The 18,286-nt window shown below is 39.4% G+C and overlaps 1 protein-coding gene across 5 annotated transcripts in view; it reads left to right on the top strand.

Annotated features, from left to right (window-relative positions):
- The window catches only part of RNF144A (ring finger protein 144A), a 67,079-nt gene that overhangs the window by 16,727 nt on the left and 32,066 nt on the right, over positions 1-18,286 (top strand). The window contains exons 1-3 of one of the 5 annotated variants that reach the window (XM_009667686.2): positions 8,126-8,270; positions 9,530-9,617; positions 10,800-10,901. The exons of 2 other annotated variants lie outside the window; for them this stretch is intronic. The gene's annotated coding sequence lies outside the window, so the exon portion shown is untranslated. Of the gene's footprint in view, positions 1-8,125; positions 8,271-9,529; positions 9,618-10,799; positions 10,902-18,286 lie in introns of those variants that run through there. 2 more of the 5 variants (XM_009667687.2, XM_009667688.2) reach the window with 2 other exon arrangements.

Genomic DNA, 18,286 nt, shown 5'->3' with positions numbered 1-18,286 from the left:
TGTTCCCTGTTAAAAATCAAAATCGCATAGTCCAAGTTACTCCAGAGGAGGGAGTTTGTTAAAGTTTGTTTTTCATTATGGAGCTCCAAAATGAAAAGGATTAGTTCGTTTACCAACTAAGTGTAAGAAAACAACAAAATCTGCATTCTGATTAACTTCCTAGCAAAGCCCAGGGCACAGAAAGAGAAATTTGTTTTGGTGTAGTCCTGTAACTTTCTGAATTACAGTTGTACAAGTACTGCTTAACATGGGTTCATTAGGCCTTTATTTATATATCTACCTCTGTAGAAGAGCCTGCTTGGCTTTGTATATGTTCCTTGGTTTAATAGTTTAATGTTCCACAACACTATATCTCAAGTTCTAAGCAGCAGTAAATCCATACACCAGATAAGGAAGTGAGATGATAAAGTGATTTCCTTTTCATGGTAGCTACAGATCTGTATGTATGCTGTAGCAAATTGTTGATTTATATATAATAAAATGATAAATGCATTTCCAATCAGTCAAAACCATCATGGAACACATGTGGTTTCCTTTGACTTCTAAAAGATAGTAAAAATACTACTTAAATAATGAAAGTGTATCTGTTTTTCTGTATTTATTATTGGGAAAAGATCATCCTGTAAATGTGACTAGAGATAAAAGGACTGCATTATGCTTACCCTAACAGATGGCTATATGAAGGAAGTTAATGACACTTCTAGAGTCTCCAATTGCCCAAGCTTGTGATTTACTACTGGTGGCTTTTTCACTTTCCCAATCAATGCCACTTCTGCGTGCATGAATCACAGAATCACAGAATCGTTTAGGTTGGAAGGGACCTCTGGAGATCATCTAGTCCAACCTCCCTGCTCAAGCAGGGTCACCTAGAGCATATTGCCCAGGATCACATCCAGGCGGGTTTTGAATGTCTGCAGCGAAGGAGACTCCACCACCTCTCTGGGCAGCCTGTTCCAATGCTCAGTCACCCTCACAGTGAAGAAGTTTTTTCTCAGGTTCAGGTGGAACTGCCTGTGGTTCAGTTTCTGCCCATTGCCTCTTGTCCTGTCCCTGGGCACCACGGAGAAGAGGCTGGCCTCATCCTCTTGACACTCCCCCTTCAGATACTTGTACACGTTGATGAGATCCCCTCAGTCTTCTCTTCTCCAGGCTCAACAGGCCCAGCTCTCGCAGCCTTTCCTCATAGGAGAGATGCTCCAGCCCTCTAATCATCTTGGTAGCCCTCCGCTGGACTCTCTCCAGGAGTGCCATGTCTCTCTTGTACTGGGGAGCCCAGAACTGGACCCAGTACTCCAGGGGAGGCCTCCCCAGGGCTGAGTAGAGGGCATCTTCTGAAAATAGTATTGAAAAGGTGTATACTTATTAGAGTGGTGGATTCCCTCCTCCCCCTCCCCTCCCCCCCTTTGAAACTCATGTTGTTGGCTTAATCCTCAAAAAAGTGTAGTGATGTTATTGCTTGACTCTTCCTGAGCAAGGAAAGAACCTACTGTGGAAAAAAAACTAGTTGTTTTCCTTGTTTACCTATCAAGTTTTTGTATAACAAGCTGGATGTTCAGCTTGGAGAACTAGTTGGTAGGGAAAGTGAAACATGACTTAGTGTGAAGAAGTGTTTAATTGTAAAGTTTGAAATATTTTCATCTTGATCTCTTTTGAAATCTAAGAGGAAAAGTGTGCCTAAAGAACAGAGTGCCTAAGAGGACCTGTGTCCTCCTCCACAGGAAGAGCATGCAGAGCTGGGTGGTTTTCTTGTTTTGCTTTCCCCTCTCCCTTAGTAGAAACCGAAGTTCAATGTCATATTGAAACAAGTGTGGATCTATTGTATCTGTTGGTTGCAGCTGAAGTGTTACTTTTCACTTGTTACTTTTTTTTAAATTATTTTTCTGCTTCCTGCCTACTCTATTTCACTGAGATGGAGCATATGCTGGCAAAAGATCCATACTGGAAAGTATTTGTGGCATATGGATAACCTCTGTGGTATTTGTGTAATGGACAAAAACATAGTTCAGTTATTGCATGCAAAGCAGATGAGTATTGTCTGGTTTTTTTCTTCTCTTTTTTTTTTTCCCCCCTCCTTTTTCCTCCCTCTAGTCTGGCAGGCAGGAGCCCACCACTATGTCAGTCTTATAGTGAAAATAGTGACAGAACACGTTGGCCTTTCCTAACTGTCTAGAGAAAAGTTTGTACAACATCTTGTCTTTAAAGATACTTTCATAGATGTAGCTTTTTTTCCTCCCCTTAGCTGGGGGAAGGGAGCAGATGGGGAAATTCAAGCTTGCTGGTAAAAGGCAAAATTCTTCTGCACTGACCTAGTGTTGGCTTGAAATTGTGGGGCTTTCTTACAGAGTTGTTTGTTTCTGTCTCATTGTTCACGACCTTAAAATAGTTACTATGCTTCACTTTGCTGTAGAAGGAAGTAATCAAAATACTGGCTTTGCTTAAGATGTTAACAGTGAAGGTAACCCTTTCTACACAGCTGCTGGCAACCCAAAGGACAGCTGAGATCCCTGTGACTGAGTTAGTGTACCGTGACCGAGTGAGTGATAAGGGTGCAGTATGGATACTCTCCTTCCAGTGACGCGTTCATAATTTGCTTGGTTATTATTATGTTGTAACTTGTAGCCAAGCAGTGCCTTTGGCTACTGATGAGTTCATTGTCTTGCTTCCAATGTAGAAATTCTGATAGGTGAAGCCAAATTTAGTAGAGGTGTAAATATAGCCTGCCTATACAGGTCAAGTAGTGATGTTTTCAGCCGCTGACAGGAAAGAAGAACAATACTGCAGAGGTGACAAGCGCCTTCTGTGGTGAGAGCCACAAAGTAAACTTTTTTTTAATTATAGTTCATGGAACAGGGGTAGAAAAGTCAACTGGTTTGTTAATTTTAGTGCACGGCAGATCTCCCCTGATAGCAAAGAAAGATTTGAAGGTGAGAAATGACCTTTTTATAGTAAATAAAAATTTTAAAGTAAACTACATCAGCTAATTTTAGAACCATCTGTGTTCCTTTCTTGTTTGCCTAGTTATTTATATGTGCAGGTCTGAGATTTGTACAAAATGACCTAGAATGGCTCTAACTAGGTAAACAATTTACAATCTATTTCATTTTATTTTTTCTAATTCCTAGTTCGGAATGTGTATTATTACTGTAGAAGAGCCTAGCATCCTGTTGAAATCAATTGCTATAGGTTGTATCTTTGAGGTTTTATGTCAAATACTGGGACTTTCTTTGTTTGCAGATTTGGGTGGTGGTGAGCGTTTAACCTAGCATTGGTTTATAGTAAGTTCAGGCAGAGTAAAATGTTTTGGGACTCTACCATATGCTAAAAACTAAATGAGTTGCTTCTCATCTTTCTCTTGCGTTCTGCAGAACTGAAATCTGGCTGCAAATATCTATTTTCTGAACAGATGCTGTGTGTGTAAAATTGTTCCTCTGAATGGTTAGTTCCAGGCTGTGTATAACTGACCATATTTCTGTTAAGAAGGGATGGGGCTTTCTGTTAAGAAGTCAGTGAACTTGGGGATATGAAGCTCTCACTTTTTTTTTTTTTCCTCTTTCGTCCTCCTGTTCAGTGTGTGAGAACAGAGTAAGAGGGACAGACTACTGCAGATACATAAAAAGCAGTAGGATTCCAGTATTTAAATGTACTGGAATATACTGGCAGTTTTACGATTTTGTATTTTGACCCTCATAAAAAAGTTAGACAACCACTACTTAACAGCCCTTACAGCAATTGTCTGCCTCATGTGAAAAGGTCTTGCTGCTACATAACAAAGTCCAGTTCCTGACCTTTCATAAGCAAAACCTCTACTTATTCAGCTTCTTTGGAATGGCACATACACAAATTCATTATAGTCCCAATGCATGATAAACTTTTGTCACCCTTCCGAACTTAGGGGCTTACACTAAGGTTTTATTAATTTTAATCTCTATAATCAGTTCTTCATTCTCCTGTGTAGTATATTGATCCTGTCTGCTTACTAGTTTAAAAACCTTTGTCATGCTTGTTCTCATCTCATTTTCTGAATCTTCTTTGCATGCTCATTAACTAGAGGTTGAGCTCTTCCCTTTTTTCTTTTTTCTTTTTCTTTTCCTTTGATTCTATCCTATCTTTTGCCTGTCTTAATCCAGTTTCCTTTTCCTATGAAATCTGAGGGTTAGGTTGAAACTCTGCTGCAGGATAGGAGCTGCCAGTTGGGAATGAAGCTACCGAAGAACTCTGCATCTCAGAGAAAGGACCTGTGAGCTTCAGCCCTAGGCCTTCAGCCTTTATTACTATAGCAAAAGAGTGCCTTTCCGCTTTGAGTAACCTGCATATTAAGTAGTGGTCAGATATGACCCTTTAAAGTCTCTATGAAACTGAGATGCTGAATCCTATTTACGTACAGCCAGAAATCCAGGGATGAGGAGGGAGCACAGCCAGTGACAGGGTCTGTCACAACAACACACTGAGCTCTGCATGGGAGTGAATTTTCTCAGGGGTTGCGGCATGAACTTCTCCAGGAACTTGGTGCCCTCTCAATGAGACCTCACTGCTTTCTGTTCCAAGGGCAACACCCGCTTTTCAGCCATGCTTTTCTTAACCAAAACACAAAACCAACATCCCCAGAACAAAACATTTTATTCAAAGAGCACAGTAGGCAGGAGAGTGTACAAATTGTCTGTGACGTGGGGTAACTGCACTGCCTCATGCGTTACATGCCCCTCTGGCCAGGTTCTTGGCCTGCTCCCACTGCTGCTGGAGTTCGGGAACTGTGGCTTCTTGATTCTTGCAGGACTAGTCAAAGAGCTCACCAGCAGGCATCACCTTTGCCTTCTCCCACCACGTGCAGACACAATTCAATTGCCTTTTCACCATAGATTTGAACTGGGTCTAGTTTGTCACTGAGGGCTGCAGGGCTGTGTCCAGCTCCCGCAGTCTATGCTGCTGGCCAGGCACTGGGGGAAGCGGGTCGCTATCCAGCGGCCTGAAGTCCAGCTCTTGTTCCCTTTTTTTCTCTTCCCTTTTTTCATTATCAGATCCTCTCGTATTGTGGATTTTTCTACTGATTTCAATTGTCTTTATCAGACACTTTTTAAAAATGGCTAGTTACTCTTTTTCGTTTGCTAAAAGCCACATAGTTAGCAGCACTACGTGATTGGTTTATGCTTTATGTGTCTTTAAATTTTGTACTTGGATGTTTCCTGGTCTGCATGTCCTTCTCGTGCTCACATTGTGTCTTCTGTGTGCCTCCCATAGTGGTGTTTTAGTTATTAATGTTTGGGTTTTGTGTGTTTGGGGATTTTTGTTTGTTTGTTTTTTAATGAAAAGATACATTTGTAGTCTATCTTCCCTCCCTCTGAAAGTTTTCTTCCTGTCTAGTTTTAATATTGACAAACCACTGCATCCTAAATGCTTGTAAAGCTCTTAACTCCTAGCCAAACGCTTCTATTGTCCTTTGCTGCCCTACGCCCTACCGAAAAAAAGAGGAAAAAATGATTTGGAGAACGGTTTCAGACCTGAGACTCAGCTCACTCAAGTAATAGGCCATCTTTAGGAACTTTAACAGCCATATTTTAAATGAAATTTCTATTATTGGCCTCCTAGATTGCTAGGTGCAGTAAAGTCAACCCGGAGAGAGCAATCAGATTGAGTTTGTTACTAGGAATATCTTAAAAACAAACCACAAAAGCTAATTTTAAGCAGTAGGCTGTAATTCATGTTGTTTAGTTTAGAACCTCTAGAGTGATTCCTTTTTAAATGCTGGTTCTAATTTTAACCCGATACGTCGGGCCAGCGTGGGTGCTCTCTTTCACTATCTCTTTAACATGAAACACTACGGTGGCCGTTAAAGTAAACAGGGGAAAGCAATAATTACAAAACTTACCAAAAAATTCATTTTTTATTACAGTGTATTTTCTGAAATAGGGGGTTATGTCTCGAGAGCTGTTCCCCCTCCTCCCCCCGTTGTTGTACCACATTACTTGGCTTGGACCATAATGAACAAGTTCATCTGTGATCTTCCCAGAAGCTGAACAGAAGGCAGAGTTCTGTGGTTTAAATTTTGTTTGGTTTAGGAAAGCATGAGCTGAACTTGGAAAGAGTCCTACTATCTAAAATATTCAACAAGCGGCCTCTGAAAAATGTAGAATATCTTTAACTACCGTTTTTGAACACAGCCTTTTTAATAGTAACTTTTTTCCAGTGAAATTTTGTTTAACTAAAGGCTTTTTGGTTTACTTTTTAACTTCAAAATAATGTGAAGAAGTTGATGCAATTACTTTATTTTTATGCTGCATACAACAGGGAAGAAACTGCAGGAGTCAAAACTGCTCAAATACTGTTTCCAAGATATATCCGGAACCAAATGGGTGTAGAGTAAATAATTTCCCGCTACATTCAACTACTTTTACGTTTTTTGAGGCAGTGGATTTAGTAGTTGTGATATTTAGCTTTAGTTGAAATGTTTAATAACCTTATTGCTCGTATTAACTTTCTGAAGCCTGTGGTCTGCTGCAGCAAGCATTGTGCAAACATAAAACAAAGTTTGTCTCTCTTTCTCCCACAGATGATTTTGCAGTCTGAGGGTGACAATGACCCTGGTAGGCATCTTACAGTTACAGTATGAAGGCAGAGCTGACCCAGTGTTTAAGCTAAGTTGCTTGATTTCTGTTGCTGCTCTGGCTGGATAGTGCAGAGTAACCATCTGAGTATCTGATGAGCCTTTGAAAAGGGTTTTTCTGACATAACTGATCTCCAGGATGAGAGGCATGAAGCAGATGTTTTATGGAGGGAGAGGAATGTTTCCTAATAGCTGTTAGCTGTTTCATGGGTATCATGGGACACATTTCATGGGACAAACTTCAGGGACCTCTTTGATAATGGACTGATCATTTGGACACGTCGGAGCTCTCTTTGTAAAGTGGCTTAGGGAATACATTGTTGTATGTGTCTAATGCTTTAAATGTAAGTGTCACTTCTTTATTTTGCATAAAATTCTGGTAATTTTAACTTTATTTAAAACCCATTGAGACTCACCTAAGAAAGCTCTTTTTCATTTGCTTATATTTCTGGGGTTTTTTTTTTTTTCAAGCTCTTCTCTATAGAATCCCACAATGATGGGCACACGCTTAAATTACTCTAGGAATGGTTTCCCCCCTTGTCAGAGTAAGTCTCCTCAAGTTTTCCTCATTTTGTGCTGCATATCAGGTCTCCGTGCTGGGAAACTGCTAAGAGTAATTCCTAAGTACATGTTTTCTGTCTGTGTATCTAGTATGCTCTCTGCCAGATAAACACTGCAACCTTAAAGTTGCAATGAGAATTACGTTTCAGTATTCTTTTGGCCTAGAACCACAGGCAGGTAAAACCCATATATTAGCAGAATGCGAGTAGTGTGCATAAAGCCACAAACAAAAACAACTTGTATAAATATGCATCATGTCACCGACATGACACACTAGAACTCTGATTACCTGTTGTAATGTGTGTATTAATTTGGGGAAGGGGTAACTATGCTCTAGCAGTGCTAAGAGAAAAGGAAATCACTTGTGGGCGATTCTCATCATTTGAGTAGCCTATCACTTTCACTAATCTCAACTCTACAGCAAAGCCAAGTGTTCAATGTTTTTTTGAGTTATGCTGACGTTTACAAAACAGTATGGAGAAAATCCCAATGGGATTTCTTTGCATGTTTTCAAAATCCAAATGTCTGCTTTATAAGTACTTATTACCTACTGATGACTTTATTTTGGGAAGCCCTGAAGTAAGCGTTTCCACTATGGTGAATCTGAGCCTTTTCCTTTCTTCCCTTTGTTTTCTACTCTGTGTACGTTTCTTACTACTTGGTCCTTCGGTTTTTGTCTTCCTGCTTTTGTTGTTTGCAGTTACTTTTATGCATCGTTTCTGCCACATGCAGTTGGTGTGTTACAGTGCTTCCTGTCTCTGTAGTAAACCGGTACATGTGTTATACAGGAAACACTTGTTCAATATGCAAAAAAGCACTACTACTCTTTACTAGTATTACTATGAGGCAATAATGTTACTGTGAAAGATCAGAGCTCTGGTCAGGGTTGTGGGGCTAATACGTTACACCTTTGGAAAGACGGCAAGTGCTGTGATTAACTGTCTGTATGCATATTTCCCTTTGCAGATGGACAATGTGCTGCATGTTCACCCTCTGGCCTGGCTGATGGTAGCCAGCTCATGTGACTGCCCATGAGGCACATGTAAACCGTGCGAGTTATGAAGCAAATTTGTGGCAAAAGAGACTTTTAGTGCAAAATTCAACAGTTGAGGTAATATTCTAACCACTGGATCATGTTTTCTGTTGTAGTCTTAGTAGTAATACTGATATAAGTCAAGAACTTTCTTTGGATTATGTTTCTTGAAGGAAATACACTTGACCAGGACAATCAATAAGATAGGAAACTAGACCAAATCAAACATCTGACCCTTACTATATAATAGCATTTTGATGAGAATCTGTCCGTGGCGGTATTGTCACATGGGAGTGACTATTTTCTGTATAATTCTGTTGTCTGGGCATATACTGGTTGAATGCCACATCAGGACGTGATTTGGAGAAATGTAGTTGGAACATGTAATCCCTGCAACAAGCAGAAGGAAACTTGGAAACAAGTAACATCTTGTTCAAGAAGCTAATGTGGCTGAGATACTAAAAGAGACCACAATATAATTAAAATTGTTACCACAATGCTAAAAAAGGCAAAATGCCTTTTTCCTTGAGAGAGAAGGAAAACTTATTCCAAGCCAGTTCCCTGGCAGGACAATCTGACCTTTCCTATTTGGCTGTAGGGTACCTTGATTCAGTTAATTTGTGCAGTAGAGGTGAGGCTCAAGAAGATGTGATGGGAAGAGGGCAGTGTGTTTCAAGCAGGGGGAAAAATTAGAGCAACAACATTATAGAGAATTATAGAGAAGGAGATGAAAAGACAAAGAAAAAATAGCTTTCAGGGTGACAGAGACAAATGAGCAATAGGAATTGAACAGCAGGCGGAGAGAGGGACTTACATGTCAGAACCCTGAGCCATCAAATTTGTCAGGTGAGAAGTTGTAAAATGTGTGCTGATGAGTGTAATAGGAATTGTTGTGAGAATTATTTGTATTATCAAATAATCTTTCATATCACTTGATTCTTATGAGAGAGAGATGCATAAAATCAAAAAAATGGATAATAGATAGCAGAAGGATGAAAAGATTTGAGAATTTGACACTAAGGAGAGAAACTGAGCAGCTAGTACTGTTGATTATGCTAGATACCATTGGCAGGATGTGCAAAGCATACTATTAAGGTTTCATCAGCGTTTGAAAGGAAAATGCATTTTTCTTATTGCTCTTTAGTGCAGTCCACTGCACAGTGCAAGACTAAATTTCATTAGGTTTATTGTCAGGAGATGGAACTCCTCCAGAAGGATGATGGGGTGCGTGTGTGCACGCGTGTGTGCATATGCACATGCACTTCCCGCCCCCTTTAACTGAGATAACTAAGGCCCTGAAGGCCTTCAAAATCACTTGCTTTCCATTGACTCCGTAGGTAACCTATGCGATAATCTCTTGGAAAAGCTGCTTCATCAGGCATCATCGTTATGCATCAGGCTTCATCATTATGCATCAGGCATAAGGTAACTATCTTAGGTAGACTGAATCCTATCCTAAGTCTCTCCTTATGCTTAGTCTAGTGTGTGTCATACTAACCTGGTGGGATAACTTATATACTATAACATCTAATTAAAATCTGCTGTACTTTCGTGTCCACTGAAGACTAGAAGGGCAGTTCTGGGTCTTGAATAATGGACAATGTGATACGGTGTTATAGAAGCCATTAGTTCTGCAGACAAGCAGCAGAACTATATGTTCAAAGCAATTCAGCATCCTATGTGTTTAGACTGTTTGTGCACTTACATCTTTTCTCTTGTTTTCTAGATAGCTTTAAGTAATCAGAACACTTATGTGAAGTTTCCTTCTCTCTGTGAAGATTCCTTCTCTTCTCCTGTACTTTGGCAATGTTCTCTTACTAGCACTATTGATTACACGTGCTCTGTTCATTCTTCTCCCTCTTAATATTGTCAGTGGAGATGAACTGTTCAGAGCAAGGAAAAAATCACACACCCTGATCTCTGAGGGGCAAAGCTGTGGCATGGGGCTGAGACCCCACTGTCCAAACAGTAAGCTGTAATAAATGCTGTCTTTCATAAATATCTGCCTGGAATTTGATTGGTATTTTTATTGAGCCACAGGAACAAAGTTAGCTGTGGGTAAGCTAACACAGTTTCTTCCCACTGTGGTGAATGTTGTTTTCAGCTACAGAAGTATCTTCAAGGTACAGTTGTAGAGTATGAAGGGATGGTACTTGTATATGTATTGTCTTACAGCTAGGATGTGAACAGTTGTTAGGATGTGAGCTCTGTTGGTATTATGCAAGTGAGATAATAAGAGGATTTAGGGGGTTTGTTAGTGTTTTTTTTTTTTCTTCATTCTTAACTACTCTGTTCCTTCATCTGAGACTTCTAAAGTGTTATGCAAATACAGCACTGACTTTCACCATAACACTAAGCACACGTGTTGCCACAGAGTTACAAGGTAAAAGACACTTTTGATCTCCTTTTGACTGGTGGAACTAAGAAAATTGCTCAGCTGGTTTCTTTAAGCATCACAGAGTTGGAAGCAGGACAGAGTCATGGGACTCCACTCCCCTTGCTCATCTTTCTACTGTTTGAATAATTTGACATAGCTTTAAATATCGTTTATAGTTTTAAGCTTCCAAGGCTTTTTTTTAATCTTCCCTCCCTTTCTCCCTGCAACAGAGGGAAAACCCACAGAGCTCAGGCTTGGTGTTATTTGGACTTTGTGTAAACATAACTGTTACTGTTCTAGAAGAGCCAGCTGTCAAGAAGAAAATCCTTGCGGTATGTTAACATTTCAGACTGCTCCTTACTGATTTATTGGCACTGTGCAGGCTGCTCAAAGGGCACACTAATTCATCAGTTCCTTGTAAGCAAGGAGGAGGGAAAGAATAGGAGGAAGTGAAAGCAGGATAAGGATGGGGAAGAGGAAAATCAAAACCTAGGAAAGTGGTATAGGGAAGGATGGAAGAAAAGAGAAGCAGTTGTTTTTGACTGGGTCACTTACTAATTTCTGGAAAATAATAGTAACATAAGGTGTTAATCTAGGGCATAGTGGAAGTATCTCTATGCCTATTACTCTTGCCATCCCAAGCTAGAAAGCAGTGAGTTAACTTCTCCCTGCCACTTGGCATTCAGAGTTTGTTGCAGTTGAGCTTTATGCTTATGTGGCGATTACCTTTGGTCAGGACCAGTCTTTTTTCAGGTTGGCTTCACCTCACCTCATTTTAAGAGCTCTTAAGGTGTTAAAGTCTGGTCAAGCCATCCTAGGCTCCTTTTCTTCTGAGGTAGTTAGGACCAGCAAGAGGATGGGAATCAATCTCAGATTTAAGATATTTTAAAAGCAAGAACATTTCACTAATGATGCTGATGCTGTTAAATTGTTTTCATCTCTATGCTTGATCTCAGAGGTCTGTTCTTGTCTCAAACTTTTGTCTCAATCATGTCATATTTCTGGTTGGTTGAAACCTAGGGAGACTGACAATGCACACGCTATTGTTGTTAATCCTGGTGTGGGGAAAATCCTTATTTCCTAGATTCTGGATGCACCTTACTTTCTTCTTTAAAATATTTACAGCGCTTAAACACTTCAGTTCTTAGTAATTTAACCGTTGATCTTCCACACTTTGACATGGGCTTGGTGGTTGCCACACTAACTCATAGATTGTGACTTGGTCTTGGTCTTAGTATTCAGAAGCAGTGATTCATTGCATTGAATTGGAATTGGAAATTAACTGGAATTAATGGGAGTTTTTAATAGGTTCATGACTCTCCAGGTGAACAGATGAGATGGGCAGTCTCATTCTGTTCATTCTGAAATGTTCGTGTTGCATCCACGTTGGTTTCGGATCCAGGCAACAAATACCTGTGCTACAGTGTCTAGGCTTTTCTCTAGCATGAAGGGGCAAGTTTTCCTGCTTGGAGGTGGAAGAAGATTCTCTTAAAGCGTAGACCATCTTGGCTTAGTGGTTTCAAATGGCTAATACCTTCTTGCTCTGGTTACCGAGACAGTGCCCAGAGGTGAAGTGAGAGCTTGGATCCCCGCTACTGGGCAATGGGATGGCGCAGGGATTTCCAAGCTCTGCCTAAGGTGCTCTGCTGCTCTGGATCCTAGAATCCTGTGGAGAGTGAACATCAACTAGATATAAGATCTGAGCAATGTTCTATATTATTGCCACCAGCCTTCTTTTCTTTGTTACTGTATGCCAGAGCTCTTTGGGATGTTGTATGTTGGGAGCATAATGTAGTGAAATTGCACTTCAGTTTTTATTGTGCTCTGTATCACAAAATATGTTTCTCCTTCTGAGAACAAATGAGAAGTGCTCTCTTCCTCTATTTTATCCTCATTTCTCCCCTATCTTTCCTATATTTTTTGCTATCTCACCCCCCCTTTTTTTTATTAAAATATGCTTTTCACACACCTTCCCTTCTGCCTGACCACAAATTCTTTCAAACGAAATCAAATAACTTAACTTATTTTCACAACCGCGTGCAGTGTTCTGAGTAACAGCCCCAGCATGTTTATGGCAGGTTACTGCTATTTAGCAAACTTTAAGCCATAGTAGAACCAGAACTGTTGAAAAACACAGGAAGATGCAGACCCATTAAAGTTCATGCCCCTGTCACACTACTTGGAGGCTATGTTTTACAGAATAGAAGACAGGATCTTGCACTGTGAGGTACGTCTGCATCCCAGCTTTCATGTGGCTATCTTTTGGACAGAAGATGAGGTTCTGGCAGGTCTGTTTTTAGTATCCTTTAGAAGAAGTTGGAGCTTTGTGAATTTATGTTTTTGTAGAGTGTATGTGTGTCTCCATAATATTTTTTTACCCTCCACCAACCTATTCATTTGATAGGCAACTTTTTCATATATATCTGCAGATTTAGAAGTTGGCTATTACCTTTCTAATATTTAAAACCTTTGATCTATGCCATGATCAAACTAATCTCTCTAAATATTCATAAGCTCTTTGCCTTATAGTATGATTTTTCTAACTTATCAGGAAAAGCAAAAAGGAAAATTATCTGTCACAGTCAGGTGTTTAGCAAAATAAACTTTTTTGAACTGTAAATCCAGTATTTTGTGCATTGTTTGCCTGACATCTAACAGAGAACTACTACTACTTTGCCTCCCAAGCAGTTCTGTGAAGATAAAGATACTGAGGCAAACAAATAACGCTGTGGTAGGAACCATTAAGTAACCAGGATTGATAGGTGAGAGTTACTAAGTCTGCATGTCAACTTTTATAAGCAAAAAATCTACTTATTGGGTGAACTTACTCATTATTTTGTTTTATATAGGGGCTTTTACATGACCTTATTGGAAAGCCCATTGTACAGTGGTATAATGGAAACTAGTAACATTAGTAAAATGTACTAACTGATTAAACTGAACTTCATCATGCAGGCTCCTTTCATATTTCCCTAGCTAGATAATGCTACTGGGAATCCCTGGAAAAACCTAGGAACTAAGCAAATGACATCAAGTTCAACCTATGCTAGAGAGAAGCAAATGTGAATTGCAGGAATCTCTCTGAGGTTGGTGACTGAAGGCTTTCAATCATATAAACTTGTCCCCTGCTAACTCTGAGATCTTGGAGATAGCTGCCAAGTCACGTGCATTATATGGCTATATAGGAAGGCTCAGAATTGTTTAGGTCACCGTGGATCAAAATTATTCACATAATAGATCTGGCAGCCAGTGCCAGTTGCAGAATGCAGGGCAGAATCCTTTGTGCAGATGAATCCACTTTAGAAATGGGCATTTTTCTCCCCTCACGTAAGCAAAATATCTGGAGAAATTGTAGGGGTAGCTTTCTATAGTAAGCATGTTTGTGTTCTTCTTGGAAGAAGTGTAGCCTGTGTTATTTTAACTGAACTGCTTTGACAAAGAAGGACAATAGGAATGAGAACCAATTCTAAATCCCATTTTAATCTTTCTTTGATTTTTTTTTTTTTTTTTTTGGTAAGAGTTGTTTTACGTAGTATGGCAGTCAACATAGTTTTTGATAAAGAAAACTCCTTGAAGCAGCTGACTTTAGCTGCACATGACTAGCTGTCTTGGAGGAGAGGGCTCAGAAGCTCTTATGCAGTCCTTAATTTAAGAAATTAAGCTCATCCCTGTTGTAAAGCTAAAATTTAAGTTATGTTGCAAGCTCTGTTAGGAGATCTGCTCAGTGAAACTGACCCATCAGTCAAAGCATGCTATGTATGACAACTTTATTCAACTATATATTCTAGTCACTTTTTTCTCACCTAACTAGTCATATATCAATGCAGTGTTAATTGGATGCAGTTGCAGTTTGACTCTACAGTGCCATGGTTGCAGTAAAAATTCATCCCCTTTTATAATTTCTTGGAGGACTTGCATGAAGCAAAAAGTCACGTTATTTTTGTTTTCACCTCACACTCTTCTTCAGCTGTCAGCAGCCTGGAAGGAAAGAAAGGATGGTTCTGTCCTTGATTTACCAAGGACCAAGTGTGCCATTTGTTCTCACTTAGCAACATAGTGGGTGTTCGTAGGCTGAAACTGAGGTGGTTACAATCCAGCATTCCAGTTTATCTTCATTGCAAGTCTTTTTAAGTTAATTGTACAGAAATAATGAATGGATTCTTTCCCTTCTATGTCCATATTATATAATGCATAACAATTATATTTTAAATATATTAACCTGTTCCAGTAACAAAACTTCAGTCACTTTCATCTCTTTATGCAGTGGTTCCTTTTTTATGTGCACACGGTGCGTTTGCAGAATTAGTCAGCATCCTGATTATGTATGAAAAGATAGCTTATGTAATATTTTATTCAGCACTATTTCCTGTGATTCCTTTTCCCACCTTGTGTTGGGATGCTTTTCTAGAAATTATGCTGTATTGCCATATTTTACAAATTCAGTATTAACAGTTGTGGACCACATTCTGCAAAATTATGTACGTAAGACTGACCTTGATGGTAGTAAAGTTCCAAGTTTGAATTTAAGATGGACTTTTATTTTGGTTTGCCACATCTTCTAATGGTCTGTAGTGCAGTCAGCATCAGGGCCTGCAGAGCATTGATATGTACTTAGTTTGATAATCTATATAAATCTAAACAAACTAAATATATATTGGGGTAAAATCTGTTCAGTAGGTGGATTGCTAGGTAAGAGAGCTTAATCATCATTTGAAATACGTTTGTGTCATTATGTTGATAACACAAACTATATTTGTATACCGTTACTGCATATTTTCTGGGGCCTTGTAGCAGTCAGCCGACTCGTGAGGCAAAACTTTCTACAGGCTGGTGCTATAACTGGTATTCTCCTGTACGGAGGTATCTCAGTGTATACTTTTCAGTGTGTATGTGGTTCCCCCCTCCACTTCTCCAGAGGTTTTTTTTTTTGGTTGCCTCCTCTCGTTCTTTTTGCTGTGGCATGCTTCACTCAAAGTAATGCAGTGTCACTAGAAAACATCAAAATGCAGTTTGAAATCATAAGAGACAATAGTTATGAAACATCTGGGAGTCTTCTGGGAGATCTGAAAGCTCCAAATTTGACTGAAAATGTTTTCTTCTCTGCTTTTCTTTTGGGAGCGTAATTATTTTTTTTCATTCCTTAATTTTTCTTATGCATCATGATGTAAACGCAAACTTATGTAGTTATGACGGTGTGCCAGATGATCATGAAGCAAGATTCAGTCTGCGCTCTGATAAGTTTAGTGCCCTACTTTCCTTTACAGGAGTACGCAACGGACAGACTCGCTCCACTGGAAAGTGGTAGATGTTCTGTGACATTTTCCTACAGGCTAGTTGACAGACCTCTGCACCCTTCCTTGAATGCCATCAGTGGCAACAGATGTTTCTTTCCTTTACCAGTGAATGTAATATTTTATTACTAAAAGCAAAGACTATTTTAACTTAGATTCAGCAAGTAATTTGGGTTGTACTGAGTGTGTGTGTGTATAAGACTTTAGTAGGCTAAAGTGAAAGGTGTATAGTGAGACAATGTTATCTTCTGCTGTTGGTACTTCATTTCAAATAGCGACATACTTAAAAATAGTAATATGGCAATATGGGGCTTGTTTTCTATGATAGCATGTGATAAGTTCTTGTTAGTGGCTTAGGAAGCCATGAAGTATTTATATATTTTAATGTTCCTCTATGAATGCAGGTAGGTAATGATTCTCTGCCGCATATGTTGCGGTCTCAGCAGAAGGCATGCCTAGTGAGAAGGGTAAGTGGAAAGAGGCAGTGCTGCCTTGCTGCCGTTTGAACCTGGAAGTCTGTTTTTGCTTTCTCCTGTCGTTACCGAGTTGGAGCCACTGACTACGTACCGACTGTATTGGGCAGGTAGTTTCTGAGGCCTTCAGGACACTAGTTTGAAAGAAACCAAACTTTGCTGAGATGTGAAGGTGAAGGAAGAAAAATATTTCTAAATGAAATGTTGTCAGGGTACAGTTGTGCTGTGAAAGAGGAACTACCATGGTGAGACCAGTAAGCCTCTCTCCTAGACAACAGCAATCAAGTATAAGAATTGGAGCTGAAAGATTAAATTTTCCCCCATGTTATCACTTATTAACAAACACTGAATAAGTATGGGTTTAGGGTTTTTGTCTGGATTGTGTTGTATTGACATTTGACAAGGTTTTAGTCTGAACTGCGTGAGATTTTACACTGTCATTGTAAAACTGACTAATATCTCGGTCTGACTGATACCTGCAAGTATATCCTTAATTTAAATATATCCCTCTTCTTGTTCATCTCCTATTTTCATCTGCTTGCTGCCTTAAACCACAGATTATAACATGCAATAAACTGGGCAAGACAAGAAAAGGACACTCAGACTAATAGAAACAGAGTTAGTTTTGGTGGTTTTGATCATTGCTTCTCAAATACTTCATGAATTTGTTTGTAAATGTCAAATAAATTAGCGTTTGGAAGGAGATGCTTGTTTTAGCTGATTTTTATGTTAAAGGATAAAGCAATGGCAGTTGACAGTAGGTGGTCTAATATCCTTAATCTCGGGTTTTAATTAACATCACAATATCAGACTTTCATATGAAAGTGTCAGAAAAGGCTACTCAACATGTCTCTCATTGTGACTGGGAGACATTACTCAAGTGTAGTTCTTCGGGACTATTTCATTTGTTTCCTTTGAAAAAGTGTTGAAGTAGTTGTGGGAGTTTTCAGTGGAGCTGACCCAGAATATCACTGGAAATAAGATTTAGTCTTTTCCCTCTCCCTCTCTTCTCCCTGATGGCAGCGCTACAAGTAAATATTATTTTTGGTGTCCTTTATGTACCTTTTTAAAGGACATTTTCTAGTGGGTTAGACTGAATGGAGAGCTCACATAAAATCTTCACTTTGTTTTAGAGAGTTTAAAGAGACCTCAGTGGAGTCATGTCCAAAGTGAACTGAATATCAACGACTTGGACTTCACAGATATTTCTTTGAACTCTCAGTGTGATTTGTTTTGGGTCAAAAAACTATCTTTTGCTTGAACGTCTGCCTAAGCCTAGTCTGAAAGGCATATGAGTCATGATACTTGTTGCAGTTCTGGAGGTCTTAGAAAGCTCACAGATTTATCTTAGAGGTAGGCAAGATAAGTTCTGTTAAGAGCCAATGGAAAAAAAAAAAAAAACCTAAAATCTTAATTGGAGTAGCCGCTGCTTCTGTGGGGAAGGCCTGGAACCAGCGTATCATGGGAAGGAAGAAATGGGGAGATAATGTAGACCCTCTAGCAGTCTTTGGATGTGGATCTCCCACTTTCAAAAGGTTAATGTCATTGTGGCAAAACGATACTAATAAATATGGCATTAAGACTGGCTATGCTACAGAAATTACCCTAAATGTGTTTGATTGTTTATATATGTATAACTTGTAAAGTAGCTTTCCTCTTTGCAGTAATACAATCTGTGTGGGATTTTCCTTCTGAGTAGTCATTTGGCAGCTCTCCATCTGGCTCCTGAGCCCTAATGTCTAGTATAAGACATAGTTCTATCTTATTGCTGTCCTGAGGGTAATATATAGGTATTACAGCATCAGATATTAGATAAAGCTCACAGTTTCTGTTTGCATTTGCCCCAGTTTGTTGCTGCAACAAAGCTGCACTGTCAGCATATAGCAAGGGCTAGGAGAAAATTGCAGGCTAGGAAATTCTGAGGATACTGATATTCATCATTCTTTCTAAAAT

This window comes from Struthio camelus, chromosome 3 (genome assembly GCF_040807025.1).
Source record: "Struthio camelus isolate bStrCam1 chromosome 3, bStrCam1.hap1, whole genome shotgun sequence".
Classification (NCBI taxonomy): Eukaryota; Metazoa; Chordata; class Aves; order Struthioniformes; family Struthionidae; genus Struthio; species Struthio camelus.
Note: the sequence above shows the minus strand (reverse complement) of the source record. Positions and strands in the feature narration are given on the sequence as shown.